The following is a 22043-nucleotide window of genomic DNA, read 5'->3' as shown; positions in this document are numbered from 1 at the left end:
AAGATTAAAATGGAAAGACAGGTATATTTGACATTCTCTCTCTTTCTTCCCTCTCCCCCCCAAAAAACAGACATTTATGAAAATCATTTCCATGCATCTACTTACATTTTTGTCATATGTTTAAATTCATAAACACTCTACCACAGCAAACTTTCCCTATGTTTTTGAACTTTATGTGAAAAGAATAGCGTGTATAGCGTGTTCCTTTGCATCTGATGCACACACACACACACACACACACACACAATGCTGTTCCAAAAATGTCTATTAGATTTATCTGTTTCACCTCTCTTAGTTTTGAACACGAAATGAAATCAGTTGACTCAATAGTAAAGTAAAAATTTAAAAATGCGAAAAAAATTATGCATGATGTAGCATGTATCCATAGTTTATTTTTATTTTTATCTAATGCTAATATACTATAAAATATTTATCCATTCCACTGCTGACAAGCATTTACATTCTTTCCTGTTTTTTGATATAATGAGCAATGCTGCTAGGAAAAAAATTTTGAATGTAACCTGCTACTTTCTCAATTTTGAAAAGAAGAGTCTTCCCCAAAAGCAGAACTGCAGGTTTTCCAGACTTCCTCATTAAAGATCAGTTTTATAACCTTCAATAGCTATTTGCTAAGCTTGGCATGGTGATACAAATGTGTAAGCTAATCATTAAGAAGGTAGAAGCAGGAAGATCACTATGAATTTTAATGCAGCCTTGTATATATAGTGTGAAAACTATCTTAACAAAATCCCAGTGCCAAATATGGGAAGCCTCCCCCCAAGCTGTTGATCAGGGGAATCCAAGCAACTCTGAAAACAATATAGGTTATTGCTGTTGTCCTTGGTTGCCTCCCATTACTTAAAAGTATCAGCCTATTACTGAAGATACCACATACATCAGACACAGGGCTTGGAAGAATGGAGCTATAACCAATCTGGAATTCTCCTCCCTAAAAGTTACCTCTCACTTTATTGAAAAGATATATGCAGTTGCAGAGAAAAAATAATCATTAGTTCTACCTATCTGTAAAGTCTGTGAAACACAACAACAATCAGCATGGCAAGATATCCTCAAGGGTGCAAAAATGGCACGTACATTTTGGGGGCAACCAACAACTGTCTAATTGAATTTAAGTCCTACTAAATATGAAGGAACTTATTCATGGTACTGTAAACCTAGCCTACTGGAGAGGTCATGGACTGTAGAGGAGAACCGACTACTACCAGTTTCCTAAACCAAAATAATTTCATATTATATTCTAAATACTTATGCTATATCTACAGGTAAAAGCTGCTCTCTCACAAGTATCAAAGAAACTTCTTTTTTCAGCAGATTAGAGACCATCACACAGATCTGAAGCTAGTCAAAATGCAAAGAAAAGCTAACTGATGGTAAGTTTCCTGATCCCAATTGACAACTTTTTAATGCATCCCATACATCTGAACCTCAGTAAATACACTGAAACCTCATTCGGAAGGGCAATCAGGATAGACATTGGAAGTAGGAGAAGACAGATAACAGGACAGGAGCCTTCCACAGGGGTCCACTGAAAGTCTCTACCCCATCAGGGTATTGAAGGAGTTGCTGAGACTCATAACCAAACTTGGGGCAGAGTGTGAGGAACCTTATGGAAAAGGGGGAAACAGACCTGAAGGTGACAAGTGCTCCACAAGATGACCAACAGAGCCAAAAAACCTGGACCTGCAGAGAAAGATACTACAACCAAGGACCATGCATAAAGAGGACCCCCCTGCTCAGATGAAGCGCATGGACTGCTCAGTTTCAAAGTGGGTTCCCTGGAAAGGGGATCAGGGGCTGTCTCTGACATTAACTCAGTGGCTGGTTCTATGATCACCTCTCCCTTAGGGATGTAGCCGTTCCAGACCACAGAGGAAGATGATGGAACCAGCCCTGATAGGCTAGGGTCAGCTAGAAGAGGAGGAGGTACTTCTTTATCAGGGGACTAGGGGAAGGGTATGGGGGAGAAAAGGGAAGGTAGGTGGGACTGGGGAGAGATGAGGAGGGCTACAGCTGGGATACAAAGAGAATAAATTGCAATAATAATAATTCTATTGAAAAAAATAAAATTCTCAAACAGACAAAAAAAATCTACATCATGAAAGCAGGGGCAGGAAGATTTTAAGAACCAGAAATACAAAATGTCTTCTTAAGATGGTATCTTTTATAGTGACTGAGAAATTGTACTCAAAAAAACTCAATGGTGCAGCTATCTAAATAAACATGACCTGAATAGTAGCATCTCCAGTTAAAATACCAACATAGATTTACGATTCTTACAAGGTTCTACTCTTAGATGAAGCGCAACAATCAGTTAATGGCTTGTAGTTATATTAATCATTAATGTTTACTATTGAGCAGATGCTCAGACTTATGGGCAACCTTTGGGCAGAGTGCAGGGAATCTTAGGAAAGAAGTGGGAAACAGTAAGATCTGGAGAGGACAGGAACTCCACAAGGAGAGCAACAGAACCAAAAAATCTGAGTACAGGGGTCTTTCCTGAGACTGATACTCCAACCAAGGACTATACATGGAAATAACCTAAGACCTCTGCACAGATGTAGCCCATGGCAGTTCAGTATCCAAGTAGGTTCCATTGTAATAGGAACAAGGACTGTCTCTGACATGAACTGATTGGCCTGCTCTTCAATTACCTCCCGCTGAGGGGGAAGCAGCATTACCAGGCTACAGAAGAAGACAATGCATCCACTCCTGATGAGACCTAATTGACTAGGATCAGAAGGAAGGAAAAGAAAAGACCTCCCTTATCAGTGGACTTGGGGAGGGGCATGCATGCAGAGGGTGGAGGAAGGGAGGGCTTGGGACGGGAGGAGGGAGGGAACCAGGGGGGAGATACAAAGTAATACAATACAATACAAAGTAATCAATAAAGAATAATAAAAAAATATATCAAAAAATATTTACTATTGATACATCTTCTGGTAAAGCTGCAGTTAGTCCTAGACAGCTGTATACCCAAATCACCACACAGAGACTGGGGTTTGTTTAATTAACCTAGATCACAATGCTGGGCAACAGTTGTTCCATCCTAAACCTCCAACCCACATAGTTTCTACCATTCAGATTTCCCACACTATACTTGCTTTTATTGAAATCTTAGGTTTGTCCGGGTCATTCTCCACATTGTTCCAAGACCTCTCCTCCTGTCTCTGCTCTGCCCGCCTCTGCTCCTCTCTATTCCTCCTCTGTCTCCTACTCCTTCCTGTCCTCTGGCTCCTCTCCTCTCCCTCCTACTCCTTCCTCACCATTGTTCAACATTGTGGCTGGTTGTTTTATTTTGGCATGTTTACAAAAAGTTGATACAGGTGATGCTTAGAATAAGTAACACAATGCAATGTCTGGATTGAAACCAGAGAGTTGTGGAGAGAAATCAGCATTTGAATGAACAAGGGTAAGGTGTATAAATTCCAAAAGAACATTATACCAACAGGCTGCTAAAATAGGATACTGCATTTTATTCTGGTCCTGTGGTGGGTTATTCATCCTCAAGCAGTCATGGCTAAACATATATGCTTAAGAGCAATACCAACAGGCCTTCTGGTGTTGGTCTCCTTGGTTTGCCTGTGGTATATATGCAAGATTAGAATCTCACAACAGTGTGATGCAGCCATGATCATTCAGGCCTTTACAGCCATTGAAGCAGGACATTCGCCCCAAGCATGGTTGGATACCATAAAAAGCTAAAATGTTACGCTCAGGATGCGAGGCTAAGCACTGCACTCAGGGTCAGCTGCTTTGGATCCAGAGAAGAGCATGTCTGATTGCATGCGGGTTGATACCCCAGGTCCCGCCTCTGAGAAAAAGGTATCGGACTGGTCTGATGCTCTTTGGGTGGATGACACCTAAATGAACATCTGTACAAAGTCCCAATTTATTTCTAATATCAGAGATCAGACCTCTACTCTTGCCTGATGCGTCTAAAACAAAAAGGGGGAACTGTAGAGAGCTGCGTAATGCCAAGCCCTAAAGATGGAGCTGGTTTCCGCCTTCCACCTTCCCGATGGTGAGTGCTCTCTGTCACAAACAATTCCACATTTGGCTAAGGCTGAGGATCTGGCTTGCTTCCATGTATGTGGACCTATCTGCATTGCCCACGTGGCATGCCTGGGTTGGCTACCCAGAGGCTATTTAAGCTGTGGGCTGGCTTTCCCCAGGGTCAGATGATTGTTCAAGGTTCCTGAATAAACTGCATTGAAAAAAAAAAAAGAGCAATACCAAATGAACTCAGTGGGCTTTAATTATATATCAATATATTAGACACACTTACAGACACATATACACCAAAACAATATTTTAAAAGTTTATGCCATTTAGAGTGGGGAGCATGGAAGGAGTTCCCATGAGGATAGAAATGATGTAAATACAGGACTCATCTATAAAATTTCAAAAAAAATTTAAAATATAAGCAAATAGGGTGCTTGGCTAGACTTTGTGTTTTCATAAGATAGTATGATTCATCAATGCTAAATAATCTTCACTTTCCTAATTGTTCTATTAACATATTCAACATATCTTAGGATAATTAATGAAACTGCAAATTTTTTGTTGTTGTTATGAGGTTTCTGTGGATTATTTTGTTTCATTGTTTTGAGACAAGACCTTGCTATGTTATACTACCATACCCTTTGACCACACTCCTCTCCCCATAATTTGTCTCAAATTAAGATCTTGCTTCTAACTTCTTTGGGATAGGAGTGCTGATATGAACCTGTTGCAAGCTATTTGATCACACTGTGAACCCCGAGACTGTGATGTTTAATGGAAAAACCTGTTTCTAGTTGTGGTGTGGCTTACCCTAGCACACACCTTTAATCCAAGAGCTTCCTACTTCCTATTGTAAACAGGATTAAATAGTCAAACATAGATGAAGAGGTGGAGCAAACCAGTTGACAGGAACTGAACAAAGGAAAGAAGCATAGAAAGTACAAGCAAAAGGAAGATGGATAGAGAAATGCACAGGAAGTAGAAGGGAAGAACATTCAGTTTGAGGAGAGGTTTTTTTTTTTTTTTTTTTTTTTTGAGCCAGGATGGAGAAGGAACATTCCTAGCCAGCTGGATGCTTTCTCTGCCTCTCTGAGCTAGCAGGCTTTCACCCCAGCATGTGGCTCCCTAGAATTTATTGGTAAAATTGAATGATTGAATCCCAACTAATATAAAATATTTTAACTCCTTTTAACCCCTTGAAGAAGAAGTGCACTATCCATGTGTATTTTTAGTAATGGGATCAAAAATATCACAGATTTATATTATCAACAACAAATTATAATCTTAAGTCATGTGGTTTATTCTCTTCCAATTTAATAATACTGCTTAAAATAGCAATAATAGAACTAGCAATGATTTTGAGAGGTTAATATCTATATTAAACTCTTAGGGAGGTTATTTAACATCCAGTTTCCTGAAATCCAGTCAGAGTCATTGTCAATGGACCTGAGCCAGCACCACAGAAACTACATTTTTATGACCCGAAAGAAGACTTTGACATACAAGCCTTTTTGAACTGTACACTGTAGTGGAACTACCCAGAAGCAATGCCAAAAAGGATAGAAAAGGGAAGTGTGATGCTATGGAAGTGAAGAAAAAGATATATACATGAGAAATTAAGAGTGCTTAGTGGTGGACACAATGGTAAATACTGACTTTAAGTAGTGAATCCAGGGAGGAAACAAATTGTCATTATATGCAAATAATATGTTCTTTACGTATCTATAACAATAGTTACTTCCATATCGATCTATTAGTTGACAATATTTCTAACCAAATGTTTAACAAATATTTCATAGCATTTAATTATTGTATTTGGAAGAGGTAAGGCTTAGAAAGATGCATTTCTTGAAAAGGGGTTTGTTATAATAATGGAGTTGCTGAGCACCACCCACAGGGGAATACAAGCCACATGACAACTCTGGGATAAAAGAGGTTTATTGGGGAAAGGCGGGGGAGGTAGAGAGAGATTAGGAAGAGAGGGTTAGAAGGGTGCCCATGACAGAGAGAAAGAAAAAAAAGTGGGTGGACAGAGGGGGAGCAGAGAGATAGACAGGTGAAGAAAGGTGGGAAGACAGGTGGGGTCCTTTTATCCTGCACACACCTGTTGCATAACTGGTGGTGGCAGCAGAACGTAAAGTAACAGGTTACTAGGTCCCTAGGTGGGCTAGTGGAATTGCCTGTGAACCTAAAGAATTTATACCATTAACTGCAATCATTTCCTATAAAATAAGAGTAACTCAGTAGTTTTATTGTACAGGAATAGACACATAATCACCAAAAAATGAGAGCTAGATCCCTCATATACTTTGGTTTTGAGATATGTAAATATGAAATAGTAATTATCAGAAGGAAAAAAAGATGAAAGATGACCCTGAAAACTGATGATATAAATAAAGGTGTATCTCTGTTCATTAAATTAACGATATAAATATGTAAACAGAACTTTAAAACTCACATAGGAAATGCAGGCCTATATTTATTATACTGAATTTTTTAAACAAGACACAAAATTTTTAACTAAACGACAGTATTAGTAATGTAGACAAAAGTAAAAAATTTAATTATCAAAATATGTTGTAAAAGAACGTTAATAAACAGGGAATTATATATAATCAGAAAGAATTGATATTAAAGAAATTCTACATATAAATAGGAAAAACAGAACCTCAGAGTTAAGAAGCATGAAATTACTATTTATGAAAAGAAATCCATAGGAGCAATAATTATGTAAAAATAAATATCTGACCACATAGTGAGAAAAATGCAAAACCAGTCTTCAATACAATACCATTATCTCCAAACAATAGTCTCTGGGAACATCCCTCAACAGCAACTTTTTTTTTTTTTCAATGCAGTTTATTCAGGAACCTTGAACAATCATCTGACCCTGGGGAAAGCCAGCCCACAGCTTAAATAGCCTCTGGGTAGCCAACCCCAGCGTGCCATGTGGGCAATGCAGATAGGTCCACATACATGAAAGCAAGCCAGATCCTCAGCCTTAGCCAAATGTGGAATTGTTTGTGACAGAGAGCACTCACCATCGGGAAGGTGGAAGGCGGAAACCAGCTCCATCTTTAGGGCTTGGCATTACGCAGCTCTCTACAGTTCCCCCTTTTTGTTTTAGACGCATCAGGCAAGAGTAGAGGTCTGATCTCTGATATTAGAAATAAATTGGGACTTTGTACAGATGTTCATTTAGGTGTCATCCACCCAAAGAGCATCAGACCAGTCCGATACCTTTTTCTCAGAGGCGGGACCTGGGGTATCAACCCGCATGCAATCAGATATGCTCTTCTCTGGGTCCAAAGCAGCTGACCCTGAGTGCAGTGCTTAGCCTCGCATCCTGAGCATAACATTTTAGCTCCCATGCTTGGGGAGACTGTCCTGCTTCAATGGCTGTAAAGGCCTGAATGGTCATGGCTGCATTACACTGTTGTGAGACTCTAATCTTGCATATATACCACAGGCAAACCAAGGAGACCAACACCAGAAGGCCTGCTAACACTCCCATGCCCGCCCATTCCTTCAGATGATTCATGGCTGCAGCAATCCATGATGATAATCCTGTGGCTAGTCCTGCGTCCACTCTGGTAGAATTTATCGTGACAATGGCCACTCTCAGCTGCTCCATCGTAGTATCGAATTCTCCAGTCCAATTACCTAAAATATAGCTAGACAATTGTTTAGACAGATTTGCAGCACAGGGAAAATTCTCATGTTGTATGCTAGTGACTCAAAGTCACTAGCATACTCCAGCATACTTTCATTGACAGCCAAGTTGAGCTATTTGCCATAGGGTATCAATTTGCTCCTGCACGAGGTCAATCCTCTGATTGAACACCATCAAGCCTCCTTTTAGTTGAGCATTAATTCCTTTTTGTACATCTAAGGCATGAGCTACATTGGCTAAAAGATTATTTAGGGTCTGAGCAGTCTGCACATTATGACTCCTGGCTAATGCCGTGGTGGTAGCTCCAACAGCCGCCAATGAGATGGCAGTAACAATGGCAGCTATAGTTCCAAGATCCCTTTTCTGTCTGAAGAGAGTCATAGCGTGAGGGGCATCAACTGGCACAGGCACCCAGCGAGGCATGCAAGTAACCAGGGCATACCTAAATTCACTAGCATTCCAGCATTGGGCAAAAAAGCAAGTATCATTACCACAATTACTTGGCTCTATCTGGCTAATAATGAATGAAAATGGGGAATAAAAATAAACAGGTGTGGGCTTATAGGAAATATTATGAGAAGCCTTAACCCCCTCATTGGAACATCCTGCATCAGTTCTAGAACTAGCAGTGGTGGTGTCCTAGGTCTGAGTAGGTTCAGGAGACCATTGCCCCCAGGGGCGAGACGTGCTCCATGTAAAAAACCAGTCTTCAATACAATGCCATTATCTCCAAACAATAGTCTCTGGGAACATCCCTCAACAGCAACTTTTTTTTTTTTACTTTTTATTGTTTCTTTATGAGTTTCCTATCATCCACCTCACTCCCATTCATCTCTGCCTCCTCTCATTCTTACCCATAACCTTTGGATCCTGCCCCGCTCCAATAGAGAAAAAAAAAATCTTGTGGAAGCTGTAGTGTTTCATAGTGTGTCCCACAATATATCTTTTTGTTTCCACTTCTTTGTTTGCAAATGCTCAGTGCAAAGACTAGTTGGTTTGGTTAAGAGGCCTCTGGCTTCTGCTACTCTATCAATACTGAAACCTCACTGGGACTCCTTTTGGACATCCTGTTGTTACCCTGTGTCATGGAGATCCTGTACTTTTGGATCTGTAGGACTGGTCCCTTTACGCACTCTAGTTTATCAGTGGGGAAGATATTGAGGTGAGACAATTCAAAGCCCTGGATCTGGGCCTGAGAGGTATCTGAGCTGGTGAGCCTACCGGCTTTCTCACTTTCACTTGCCAGCAACCTCTGCAACCAGAGCTAGGTTTACCCTATGTCAGGCCAGGCGCAGGGCCTGCTTTCTCCACTGTTGCAGCAGGTGAGGGGCAGGGATATATCTCCTGCTCTGATGACCATGGGGCAAGATCTCCCAAGATCACAACATGGGGCCAGGTCACCCAAGCCCCAGACACCAGGATCAGCGCTACTATGTTGCCACTCTCCCAAATGCTGCAGCTAGTGAGAGGCAGGGCTAGTTCTCCTGTTTTTATGGCCATTTTTCCCACTTAACCAGATGGAGAGGGGCATGGTGGGAGGAGGATATCTCCTTCTCTTTCATGTCACCACATGGGAGACAAGTGGTAGGGCCAACTCTCCCAGGCTTATATCTGCAGGACAAGCTCACCTCCAACTCCTGCATTGTGCAGCCCATTCTCCTGAGTACTTCAGCTGGCTAGGGGTAGAGTCAACTCTCTCATGATGACCAGGTGATGGGTGCAGTCAAATCTGCACAGTCCTCAGACATCAACATGTCCCTAGGCAGCAGCCCAAACCGGGAGGTCCAAATGACCTTTAGTGGTAACAATCCTTGCTGATACAGGCCACAGACCCATATGTGGCTGCCAGTAGTAACACAGGCTAGAATCCCACCATGGTCCCAGGTGGTATCACCAGCTACTCACATCAGACTGTTCCTCACTACCCTTGAGTCTCCTGTTTGCTTCTCTTTATTGTGCCCACATCCTTCTGTTTCTCTTCCATTTCTTTACCACTTAACTTGCTCCTCTTAGTGGTGCCCAGAATCTCTGAGTATCTTGGGTCTGGGGTCATCTCACAAGTGTCTCAGGGGTGCTGTGCCTTGTTGGTACATTATGGCACCAGGCAGAGGTTATCTTGAGCATGGTCTGCCCCTCCCATCACCTAGTCCTGTGCAGTGCTGGACTGGTAGTCATCTCAGGGTAGCTTCCTCTCCAGACCCCGTGGCACTGGTCTGGTGGTCATCTTGTTCCTCACCTGGCTGACCTGAGTGGCTCCTTGTAAAAGTTATCTGTCTCCATCTCATGCCTGCCAGGTGGTGTTCTAGTCTCTGGCTTGTTCCCCATCCTGGGAGCCCACCCAAGCCTTACTGGTGCCAGACTGATTATCATCTCAGGCTCACTTTTTTCAGGGAATGTTAGGCTACCAATCATTCAGCTGTTCATAGGTCAGAACACTAAGCATAGACATGGCCTCTTTCTTCTCTGTAACCTAGTGACACAGCAACTACACCTCTAGGGACAGGGAACAGCAACTTCTTAAAATGAATGTATAAATGCTTTAATTTAGTTGCTCACTCTGTGAATAGAGTTATTCTGAAGCATGTGTTTCCACTGTTTCATATTTCCCATAAGACTAAGCATCTTAAATCCACTGGAATGGAGAGTACAATGGTGTACAATTTCATAGCTGCACTCCCTGCTCTCTACTATCCCTGCACTTCTTTATTGTTATCTTAGAAAATTAGTTCTTTTCCAATATGACTCTGAGATTCCATCTACACCTGTCAGAATGACTAAGATAAAAAAATAAGTGACAGCTCATGCAGAAGAGGATGTGGAACAAGGGGAACACTCCTCCATTTCTTGTGGGAGCAGAAAACTTGTACAGCCACTTCAGATATCAATATTGGCAGTTTCTCAGAAAATTGGAAATCAGTTTACCTCAAAACACAGCTATACCTTTCCTGTGCATATACCTAAGATGCTCTACCTAAGAGTCCACTACACTTAGGCATATACCTAAGTGTCTACTACAAGAACAGTTGCTCAACTATATTCATAGCAGCTTTACTTGTAATAGTCAAAATCTGGAAACAACCTAAATTTCTCTCGACAGAATGAATAAATAAATGTGGTACATTTACACAACGCAATATTGCGTAGTTGTTAAAGATAATAACATCATTAAATATGTCGGCAAATGGAACTAGAAAAAGTTATCCTGGGTGAGGTAACCCAGACCCATAAAGAGAAATATGGTATGTACTTACACATAAGTGGATATTAACTGTAAAATAAAGGAATACTGTGCTACAATTCATAGACACAGGGAAGCTAAATGACAAAGAGGGCTCAAGGTGGCAGGGAGCATCTCCCTGGGAGATTCATGGGTAATAAACTAGATATCATAGGTGGATGAAAGGGCACTGGGAATAGGAGATATCAGGTCATGGGAGGATGGAGGAAGTACTGGGAGAGACAACTGGAATTGGGAGGCATTTCGTGGCTGAGATAGACAATTAGTACAATGGAAATTCTCAGGAATAGATGAGGGTGTCCCCAGATAAGACTCCTAGCAATGAGGGATACAGAGCCTGAACTGGTCATCTCCTAAAACCAGGCAAGACTTCCAGTGAAGGGATGGGAAGCTATCACTGCCACAAAACCTTCAACCTTCAATTTGTCCTGCCTACATGATTTGCTGGGATAAAGGTGGCACAGAAATTTTGGGAGTATTCAATCAATGACTTGTTCAGCTTGAGACCCATGACAGAAGAGGGGTTCTACCCCTTACCCTGCCTAGAAAGGATGGAGCCAAAAAGGATTGAAAAAAAAAGGGGGGCAATGGTCAATGGAATGATTCTTAATGATATTTTGCTATGCTCAATTTTGGATACTCATAGATTGTTGCCTGACCCAATTGTTTTTAATGCAGTAACTGATGGAAACAGATGCAGAGACCCATAACCAACCATTAGGTGGAGCTCACAGAATTATTTTGGAGTCAGAGAACCCACTTCCTCATACTGGGCTGCCTGGTCTAGCAAGGGAGCTACCATAACATGCCATGTTTGGTTGATATCTATGGAAGGCCTACCATTTCCTGAAAAGAAATGGAGGAGGAGATGATAGGGAGAGGAGGGAATTGAAGAAAAGAGAGTGGAAACTGCAGTCAGAATGTAATAGATGAAGGAACAATAGAGGGCCTCTGAAAGACTCTACCCAGCAAGGTATCAAAGAAGATATTGAGACACATAACCAAACTTTGGGCAGAGTACAGGGAATCTTATGAAAGAAGGTTGGGGAAGTAAGACCTGAAGAGGACAGGAGCCACAAGGAGAGCCACAGAACCAAAAAATCTGTGCACAGGGGTGTTTTCTGAGACTGATACTCCAACCAGGGACCATTCATGGATATAACCCAGAACCCTGCTCAGATGTAGCCCATGGCAGCTTAGTCTCCCAGTGGGTTTCCTAGTAAGGGGAACAGTGGCTGTCTCTGACATGAACTCAGTGGCTGGCCCTTTGGTCACCTCCCTCATCAGGGGGAGCAGCCTTGCCAGGCCACAGAGAAAGACAATGCAGCCAGTCCTGATGAGACCTGATAGGCTAGGGTCAGGGGAGGAGGGCTTCCCCTATCAGTGGACTTGGGGAGTGGTATGGGAGGAGATGAAGAAGGGAAGGGGGGATTGGGAGAAAATGAAGGAGGGGGCTACAGCTGGGATACAAAGTGAGTAAACTGTAATTAATATAAAAAATACAAATTAAGAAAGCATAAAAATATTTTTTAAATTTTTGATGTCTCCTTAAGTCTTTGTCCCAAACTTGTTTCTGGGAAAACTCAAAGAAAAGTGTAATTTTGAGAAGCATCATTTCTATAAAATCTCATGATTGTTTTAATTTTTGTTGCTTTAATTGCTAAAGATGGAGTAAACCCAGAAGAGTTGAGCTAGGTGTGGGACCCAAGTCCCATTGTCCTCTCCAAGGAGGCCTGTGGGGCACCTAAGTGTCTCCAGGCTTGGATGTCTTTCTGCCTGCTCCCCAGCTACCTGGCTTACCTGGGTCAAAAACAACCAGCTCAGCAGAGACAGTGTACCCCGTGGAGATGAACTAGGCACAGGACCCAAATCCCATTTTCTGCCATATCAAGGAAGCCTGTGGGGTACTGGAACAGCTCTGGCTTGGAGATCTTTCTGCCTGCACCCCATATACTTGTCCTACCTAGGTCACAAACAGTAAGCCAGCAGAGACAGTGAACTCAGCAGAGCATTGTGGAGAGCTGCTTGTTAAGCTGCTTTGTTATGTCTTCACCTTGGCCTTCACCTTGACCGAGAAAAGAGGGAGTTTCGCCAAGTTCCTTAAAGCTTATCTGTGTGACCTTGGACCATAACTGCTATAGGGAAATAGTTTTAGAAAAGGACCTTATCCGCTATAGGGAAGTAGTGTTTGAAAAGAAGTTAGGTGTTTCCACAAATCTTTTCTTTTAGTATTGATTTGACTTGTTTTTGTTTTGCCTATAAAAAATGAACCCTGGAATAAACCCATGCTGCTTCAGTCGTTACTGACAGCCCTCACAAGCCAAGCCCATGTGTAGTATGATTTGTTTTAATTATTTTAATCCTCACTCCCCACACAGGTACTGTTCGACTCTGCTGGCGGGCTTCAGCAGAGCATCCTCTCTTTCTTATCTGAATTTGAATGTACAGCACCCATTCTTGAGCCCCTGTATATCTCTCATATTCCTGTAGACTACTCCAGACTCCAGATATAGGTGGACACAGTCTGCAGTACAGGTTCCAGAAACAGTCAAGGCTACAGACAACCAGATGGCTAGAGGCCAGTGTAAGAATACAATCAACAAAACCCAGGACATCATGGATTCACCAGAACCTCCCAAAATATTCTAATGCATCTGAAACACAGAAAAATGATCTTACTTCTGTAATTATGCAGTTACTAGAGGCACATGAAGAGGAAACAAACAAAAAGAGGCTATCATGGACAGACAGGAATCCACAACCAAACAGGTAAAGCTAATGAATAATAAAATATTTCAAGACATGAAAAAGGAATTAGAATCAATAAAGAAAACAAAAACTGAGAAAACCATGGAGATGGACAACTTAGAGAAGAGATCAGGAACCACAAAGGTAACCAAAAGAATATAAGAGATGGAGGAGAGAATCTCAGGCACTGAAGATGCAATTGCAGAAATTGATACATCTCTCAAAGAAAAGTTCCTGACACAAAATTCCCAAAAAATCAAGGACACAATAAAAAGATGAAACCTAAGAATAAGAAGAATATACAAAAATGTAGATTCCCTCATCGAAGGTCCAGAAAATATTTTCGAGAAAATCATAGAAGAAAATTTCCCCAACCTTAAGAACAACTATACTCCAAGTATCTTCTGTAGGGCTGAATTGCTGTATATATATTGTTTAAATTTAATTACATCATGGAATATTTTATTTTCTCCATCTATGTTAATTGAAAGTTTTGCTGGGTATAAAAAAGAGGGAGAGGACGTGGGTTTGGGAGGAGATGAGGGAGGGGGCTACAGCCAGGATACAAAGTAAATTGTGATAAATAATAAATATTTTTTTAAAAAAACCTGACCTACAAACAATAAACCAGAAATAGCAGAAGTATTAAAGAAAATCTTTGAGTGACTGTATCATACATAGGCAGAGTTGCTGAGGGGTGAAGGGCAGAGTTCAGGGCCTTAAGGAGCATAATAGTAAGGTGCTGCTTCTTGCCACCGAGAAATAATGAATTCACTAGCACCAGGAACATACACAAATTGTAGTTTGGCTTAGACATTGCCACATGATGGGCAAGATAGTGTGGATAAGTCCCTGTGAGGGCTCTTGAACAGGTGGCTGTTTGATGATGCATTTTGCAAGCTAAGTCTGAAGACCAAAGCATGTGATCATTTAATCTCAAGTGATCACAGGCTGATGTAGTTTTAGTGTGAGGTTAATAGTACCAGAATCAGAAAGGAGATACATTTATTAGTAAATAATATCTTTTATAAGGCCAGGCATGGTGGCACATGTCTGTAATAATAGCACCCAGGAGGTAGGCATAAATTGATTGCTTATGCTTGAGGCTCCCCTGGTCTATGTAGTGAGTTCTAGGCTATCAAGGGTTGCACAAAGAGATTTTGTGTCAAAGAAATAAAACAAAACAAAAATCAATAATTTTTACAACCATTGGGAATCAGTTCAAATTTTGGAAAAGTGTTTACTTTGTTTTGTGATTCTATTAAGCCTTTTAAAAGCATCTGGTGGTTGCTATGGTATGGATGAAGGATAGTGTCAGGTGTGCTGATAGTGGCTTACTGACATGGCTGCCATGGGGATTTAGGAGATACCGGTTGTGTTAGTCAAATTTTTTTAGAGTAAGTGTTCTGATGGTCTTGACCATCATTTCTTCCTGGTGCTAGGGGTGATACAGGGATCCACTGCAGCTCAGGCATATAGAGATCACATTGTGAAAAATGAAATGATAGTTGATTGACTTAAACATTTGCTCATGTGACTAAGAACTTCCCCACATGATTGGGCAAGTCCAAATGTGGTTGAATGAAGACTGAGCCAGAGATCCATAGGAAGCTAATGTATTTGATGAGGGTCTTATATCATTATTATGTTCCAAAGACAATAAAAGGTCTTTCCTTTTTTATCTTCTTCCTGAGGATACACTCTAAAGGCAATGACAAACCCAATATCAAGATCCTAGATACAATATCAGGCATCATACTCTTTAACACTTATGAGTTCCAAGTAACAGGATTAAGAGTTTATGGTCAAGTTTGAAGCCAGCCTTGAGGAAAAAAAAGAAAAAAAAAGAAAAAGAGAAGAAAAGAAAGAGAAATAAAAGAGAAAGAAAGAAAAGGGATTAAAGAAAAGAAAAAATTGCAAACAAAAGTCCTGTACTTGAAAGTATTGAATTTACTGTGAGAGTGCTATTTTCAGTTCTTGTCCTCTTCAGCATAGGGTGAGTAACAGTTCTGAAAGTGATTCAACCAGTTATTTCATAGATAAATGGATATATTTGTCATGATGTTATTTCTGGACTAAAAAGGAAGTAAAAGGACCCACTTTACAAAAACAAAAGCTTTACATATCATTTTATTGTTCATTGGATGCTGCATAAATGAAATAGAGCTAAAAAGTGATTTTTTTTTTTTTCAGGTAACTCAGCTTAAACTACATGAGGACAATGTCCCTCCCAAACATAATAGACCATGAAGTAGAAAACCAATTGGGCTTAAGTTGATTACCACCTCAAGCTGGTGATCAGTTTGGTTTCATAGAACCTTCAAACATCAATGGCTATTGCCAATGCTGTTGACTATCCTACAGAATTTTACAGTAAGACGCAATTGCTGTAGATGTCACACACTTAAAACTATCTCCTAAGTTCTTGTCTTTATGCCCACAGGTTAGTGTTTCTAAACCCTCACTAGAGAAGTATAGACTTTGATTTTTTTAAACCTACTTTATTTGGGGTTTCTTAAGCCTCTATCTCCAACCCAACAACCCTAGGTGGGAGAGAAAGAAGGTTAGTAGGGACAAGGGACATAGACCTCTTTAAACACGGTTCCTTGGGGCAATTTCACTCTTTATTGTCAGGATATTCAGCAGTCCAGCAAACCAGCAAACCAGCAATCCAGCAACAGAGTAATAGCAAAAGTGGAGACAATGACCAGTAGCAGCAGGGGCAGCATCAACCTCCTTGAAGCATTTTTCGAAGCATTTCTCTCTAGAAGTGTCTCAAAGCAAAGGGACGCATTCCCTCTGTCTCTCTGTCTCTGTCTCTCTTTCTCTGGGCTCCTGTAGACTCTTATCAGAGTCTACATCAGGATGTTAAGCTGGCAAAAACCATGCCCCCTGCAGGAGGCAATTTCTAGTTGTCAAGGATCACTTGCCTTCTTATGAGGCTGTTAATCAGCTGACAAAGATCACTCACCTTTCATGAAGTTGTTACCTAAAAGCATTCTCACATCCTATACTTGGGACTACAACAAAAACATGTTTATGGAACATAACCCAAACTTCCACTACAGAGAAGCTTCTTTTTCAGTAGATGGTGATTAATACAGAGACCCACAACTAATCAATGTTCAGATAAATAACTCAGCTATGAATGTGACATTTATATCACATGGAATACTCATCTATAAATGGGATATCTATATCACATTTCCTGACAGAAAGTCTTAGGAATCATCACATAAAAGTGTTTGGAAAGACTGTAAGAGCCAGAAATAAAGATATCTGTAACAAAACAGTGTTTTCTGGACATGACAAGGCCGTTGCACTCATAAACTGATAGCTACTGTGACTGCAGGCAAAAGAACTGCACAAGATCAAGCCAGCCAAAATCACAGCATGGAGCAGGGCTCAAGAAATCACACTCTTAAATTGTGAAACTATTTGCAATAGATGGATGCTACAAACATAATAGGTTTTCTTCAGGAATTCAGCCACTGAAGTGCTATTCATGGTCCCATAAATGATTATAGTGGCTAATCTTGGTTGACAGCTTTACTGAATCTGGAACCAGTCAAATGTAAGCTGCTGGACACTCTTATAAGGGGCTCTTTTGATAAAATTATTTGAAACATAAAGAACCACCCTAGGTTGTTTCCAGATTTTGGCTATTACAAATAAACCTGCTACTAACATAGGTGAGCAAATGTCCTTGTTGTGTAGTTGAACATATTTGGGATATATGCCTAGGAGTAGTATAGCTGGATCTTGAGGTAGCACTATTCCTAATTTTCTGAGAGAACACCAAACTGATTTCCAAAACTGTTGCCCAAGTTTACATTCCCAACAGCAATGGAGGAGGGTTCCCCTTTCTCTACATCTTCTCCAGCATGTGTTGTCGCTTGAGTTTTTGATCTCAGCCATTCTGATGGGTGTAAGGTGAAATCTTGGAGACCAAAAAAGCCAAAATTTCAGGGTTCAGGGGAGCCTGCAGAGATAGATATGCCAACCATGGACCATTCATGGAGAGGACCTAGACCTCTTGCTCAGATGTAGCCCATAGATAGTTCAGTCTCCAAGTATGTTCCCTAGTAAGGGGATTTGGGAATTTCACATAATGGATCCTGATTACTCCTACTTTCTAGTCATCTCAGGTCCACTGCCACCTTTGTGCCTCCTCCCGCTGAAAAACAACAAAATAGTTAGTTTTTGTTGTCCATATAGTCACTGGAACATGGTCAAACTCCCAGTGGCCAGCCCTTTAAAGAAAAGTGAGTCTTTCCCAATGCCCACCAGTTGCCCTGTTTTGTAGGGAGTCTAACTTTAGTATCTTTATTACAACTTTTAAGAGTATTATTTGATGGCTTCCTATTTAGTTATTTTGAGAGGTGGGGGTAAGAGTTATCACAGAAGCCTTCTATGTCTTTTTCTAAGGTGAATTTTCAGGCATCCATACCACTGCACAAGAAGCTTCGTTGTCTCTTACAGTCAGAAGAAGCACAGATCATGGATCTTCACATGATGTCTGGTGACAGCACAGACCACAGATATTTACCTTGCTACTGGCATCAGCATGACCCACAGACCTCAGCCTCATCTCTAGTGGCAGGTTGGGCCACAGACATCAATATGGTCCCTGGTGGCAGCCTAGCCCATGGACGTCACATGACTTTGAGCAGCAGCACAGACCATTGCCATCAGTGGTAACACAGACACCAGCTGCAGCAGGACCATGGGTCCCAACATTGTCCTCATAGGCAGCATGGCCCACAGATGTCAGCAAGGTCTCAGGTGGTAACACATACTACTACATCTACATGGTTGTCTGTGGGAAACAGGCCATATCAACACACACACACACACACACACACACACACACACACACGCATACACACACCACTGCAGGAGAACCACAGACACAGACATGGTCTCTGGTGGCAGCACAGACTACAGATAACAACATGGCCCTCTGCTGGAGTTTGGGCCTTGAACAACAGCATAGCCCTTTCAGCAGCATAGGCCAAGGACAACATTGCTTCTAGGACTAGATACCAGTGCGGTCTAACTACAACAGCCCGGCCCACAGACATCAACATGGTTTCAGGCAGCAGCACAGATCATAGCTATTGTATGACCTCCAGTGGTAACATGGACCACAATGTCCCAGGATTCTAATCTCAGATACTATGGAGGCTTAAGCAGGAACATCATAAAACCGAAGCATATCTGGGTTACAGAGAAATTTCAAAGCTTGCCAGGGAAACTTAGTAAGACTCTGACTCAAAATAAAAATTATATGTAAGCCAGAGATACAGCTCAGCAGCAGAGAGCTTGCCTCCTATGTGTGAGGTATAGAGTTTAATCCATTAGAAAATAAATGAAAATAAATATAGTATATATAAACATCAAAATATTCCCTCACCAAAAGAATAAAATATTCATCTGCATTCAAATGGATAGAGCTGTCATGCTTTACATAAATGGAAGTAAGCCAGACATATACTGACAAGTATCATACATTTCCACACATATGTGCAGGCTAAAAATGGCTGATTCAAAGCAAAGAGCCAAACAGTGATTGCAAGAAGCATTGAAGGGTAGGAGGGAGTGGAGTGGGAGAGGTTGGATAACAGGTACCAAAATAGAGTTAGATAGGGTAGATACATTCTGCTGTTCTACAGCACAGTAGGTGACAATACTACATATTTTATAATACAATAAGAAAAAAAAAGCTCGGAGACTTCATACATGAAGAAATGATAAGGAAATGGAAATGTCACCCTATTCAGTCAATGTGCCTTGTATACTTGTATTTAATCACAATACTGTATTCCATATGTATGGATAATTATTATTTGTGAGTAAAAAAAAAAGCTGTAGGGTGGCTCAGGCCTCCAATTCAAATACTGAGGCAAAGGCAGGATAACTGCTACTAAATTCAGTATGGGACAAGCTACAGAGTAAGATCCTGCTCAAAAAAGCAAAATCCCAAATCAGAGAAACAAAGCCTCCTGGGGCTTTTGGCTTACTGAGGGGATGGTTGCAGCTCTCCTTCCAGCAGCTGAACTCTTGGTCCCCTGAGCAACAGTACCTACTTCATGATCTGTAATTACACAATTTTAGAAGGTCATGTGTGGGGATATGACATCTTCTCTGAGAAGTCCTTCCCACTAAACAAAGTTAACTCTTAAATATGGAAATTAAGGGTGTTCTTTAGGGCCTGGGTTGTGGGATTTTCCCTCTCCTTTTGCTGAGGTAGATAAAACAAAGCCAATATAACTATTAAGTTCTCTCTAGAAATACTTGGATGATGGAAGTCAAGACAACTTATCGAAGACAACTTGAATAAGTATGTCATGACAACATGAAAGCCAAGAATCATTCATACACACATTTGGTGACCATGCAAAGCAATCAATGGCATATGTAAACTTTCTTATTTAAAAAATGAGAAAATAGGGGGAGCCAAGATGGCGGTGCCGGGAAAACAGCGCGTTTGAGAAGCAGGACAGCACTATCCGTGCAGAGACCAGGAGACTGAACTCAGGGCCCTGAAACTACATCGATTGTGTTTCCCAGGTGAGGGGAGGCTCCCACGGCGAGGGAATCGGTCAGGTCCACTCACGGCTACCCAGCCAGAACCCGGAAGAAATCCCGGGTAATGCAGGCTTTGGGTCTCCGGGCTGGAGCCGCAAGCGGGCGTGTCCCAGCCACTTTCCCAGGCTGATCCGTGGGCACAAGGGTACCTGAGACTGGGAGTCCCAGTCGCGGGGGGACCCCATGGGGAAGCAGGGTTGCGGGTCTGATCGCAGGTCACCCAGTCTTTCCCCGGAAGGTCTCTGACGCCATCACAGCCGAGCTCCTGCTGTGCGCAGAGAGCTTTGCACTCAGCTCAGTGGTACAGACAAGCTGCGCGCCCCAGTACAACAGGGACTGGGAACCCCTGTCCGGAGAGGACCCCCACAGAGAAGGAAGAAACCGTGCTGCTGGGGTCACCTAGCAGACTTCAGATTGCAAACAGACAGAACTGAGTGCCCCAAGACACCAGAGCAGTACTCACCCGCCACAGATTACCGCAGCTGATCACTAAATTTACAGCAAGAAACCCAGAAGGAGGGCAGCTGTCTCCAGGACTTCTCCCAGTGAGAGGAGAGCCCTCTTGACTAATCAGGACCACAGTTACCACCCAGGTCTCTATGCCTGAGGTGAGCTGTAGCAACTCCTGAAAAACACCAGACATCCAGGGACTATACCCAAAAAGCTGGGAAGGCTTCCTTGAGGAAAAACCATCTTCCTGCCAAAGGGATTCTCTCCACTACAACAGTCCAGGAACAACCAGAAACTAAATTCAAACAACTAAGATAGCCCAATGGGTAGAAGACAGCGTAAAAGTTCAACCAACAAAAGCCAGAGCATTATGGCATCTCCAGAACCTAGTTATCCAGGGACAAATAGCCCTAGACACCCCAGCATAAATGAAATTCAAGGAGTCGACCTAACATCTATGCTCAAGAAGATGATAACAGAGGAAACAAATAAAATACGAAAAGAAATAGAAGAAGCTGAAGCCAAACGGTATGTGGCCTTTAAAGAGGAAATGCTTAAATCACTGAATGAAATAAAAGAAACAGTAGATTATTCAAAAAAACAGCTGAAGGAATTGATGGAAAAACATGAAAACACAGTCAGACAGGGGAAGGAAACCAACAAAATAGCTCAAGACCTGAAGATAGAATTGGAAAAATTAAAAAGAACACAAATGGAAGAAATTGTAGAGAGAAAGAACTTAGGGAAGAAAGCAGGAACTACAGAGGTTAGCATAACCAATAGGCTACAAGAAATGGAAGAAAGAATCTCAGGTGTGGAAGATACAATGGAAGAAATAGATGTATCTATCAAAGAAAATGGTAAATCTAAAAAATTCCTGACACAGACCGTCCAAGAAATTCAAGACAACATAAAAAGACAAAACCCAAGAATAATAGGAATAGAAGAAAAAGAAGATTCCCTACACCAAGGCCCAGAAAATATCTTCAACAAAATCATTGAAGAAAATTTCCCCAATTTAAAGGAGAGGCCAATAAGAATACAAGAGGCCTATACAACACCCAATAAATTAGACCAGAAAAGAAAATCCTCCTGCCACATAATAATCAAAACCGTAAGTATACAGAACAAAGAAAAAATACTAAAAGCTGCAAGAGAAAAAGGCCAAGTAACATATAATGGCAAACCCATTGGAATCACACCTGACTTTTCAACAGAGACTATGAAAGCCAGAAGGGCCTGGACAGATATCATGCAGACCCTAAGAGAACACAGATGTCAGCCCAGGCTACTAAACCCTGCAAAACTCTCAGTCCTCAC

At 41.5% G+C, this 22043-nt stretch overlaps 1 long non-coding RNA gene and 1 pseudogene across 1 annotated transcript in view; one reads left to right on the top strand and one right to left on the bottom strand.

Moving 5' to 3' along the window:
• The window catches only part of LOC132647205 (uncharacterized), a 220862-nt gene that overhangs the window by 148155 nt on the left and 50664 nt on the right, over positions 1 to 22043 (top strand). The gene's annotated exons all lie outside the window — the stretch shown is intronic.
• On the bottom strand, positions 10089 to 10200 carry LOC132647568 (small nucleolar RNA SNORA17; annotated as a pseudogene).

The sequence above is a fragment of the Meriones unguiculatus genome, chromosome 14 (assembly GCF_030254825.1).
Source record: "Meriones unguiculatus strain TT.TT164.6M chromosome 14, Bangor_MerUng_6.1, whole genome shotgun sequence".
NCBI classification, from domain to species: Eukaryota; Metazoa; Chordata; class Mammalia; order Rodentia; family Muridae; genus Meriones; species Meriones unguiculatus.
Note: the sequence above shows the minus strand (reverse complement) of the source record. Positions and strands in the feature narration are given on the sequence as shown.